This window comes from Schistocerca gregaria, chromosome 9 (assembly GCF_023897955.1).
Source record: "Schistocerca gregaria isolate iqSchGreg1 chromosome 9, iqSchGreg1.2, whole genome shotgun sequence".
NCBI classification, from domain to species: Eukaryota; Metazoa; Arthropoda; class Insecta; order Orthoptera; family Acrididae; genus Schistocerca; species Schistocerca gregaria.
The window spans coordinates 103,812,443-103,813,345 of record NC_064928.1 but is presented as its reverse complement, the minus strand read 5'-3'; the positions used below and the strand labels follow the sequence as shown (position 1 = coordinate 103,813,345).

General features: G+C 37.5%; 1 non-coding gene across 1 annotated transcript; it reads right to left on the bottom strand.

Annotated features, from left to right (window-relative positions):
* Positions 1-548: 548 nt before the first annotated feature.
* Trnag-ccc (transfer RNA glycine (anticodon CCC)) lies at positions 549-619 on the bottom strand. The gene has a single exon. It is a non-coding gene; the product is annotated as a tRNA-Gly (tRNA).
* Positions 620-903: the final 284 nt, after the last annotated feature.

Genomic DNA, 903 nt, shown 5'->3' with positions numbered 1-903 from the left:
TCTTTCACCCACCACATTTGCTGATACGAAATAAGATTCGAAGTACCGGTTATACAGAATTTTGAAATGTAATCATCATATTTTCTCTACCTGATACCTATAAAGTAAAGCACAGAAAGGGTAATTCTTCAGTCTCAGACGCGTACCATTCCGCTCACTGATATAGTTGAAAATGTCGCACAAAAGCGTAACGCGTTGTTACTATAAGGAAAGTGATACCTTGGATTATTGTATTGTGCAAATCTGCAAACAATGTGTGGCAGTGCACTGGATTCAGGTAAACAGCAACACACAGTCAGCGGACCTCTATCAACTCCTCTCTTCTCTTCCCCGCTCCCATCCTACAATTTAAATACTTCACGTATTTTACAGACCATACTCGGACGTGCTTAGTTTTACTTCGAGCAACTGCTCACATTCAACTTGTATTCCATGTGAGGATATGCTTAATTACAAATAAAAAATAATCATAACAAGGAAACTGAAATACTATTGAATATTATTTAAAACCATGTTAGATGTGACCCAAGAAGGAAAATTAAAAATAGTGCACTGCCCCGGAATCGAACCCGGGTCGCAAGAATGGGAATCTTGCATGATACCACTACACCAGCAGTGCAGATGATACAAACCTCTCTTGTATTTGTTAAAGTACCAATATCGGTAATTTGCTATTTCCTTTATTGAGGTTTTAAACATTAAGATAGTATTAAGATAGTGCTGTTTTCCAATAAAATACGATCATCGCCATCTCCACCCACAAATATAACAATTAACGGCATTAGGCTAATGCGATGTGGCCGTGCTACTATGAGCTCAAACACACAATTAGTAGTGGAATAACTACATTGTGATTAAATAGTGACTTCGAACGTGGCTATCTAAACATACTATTAAGACACA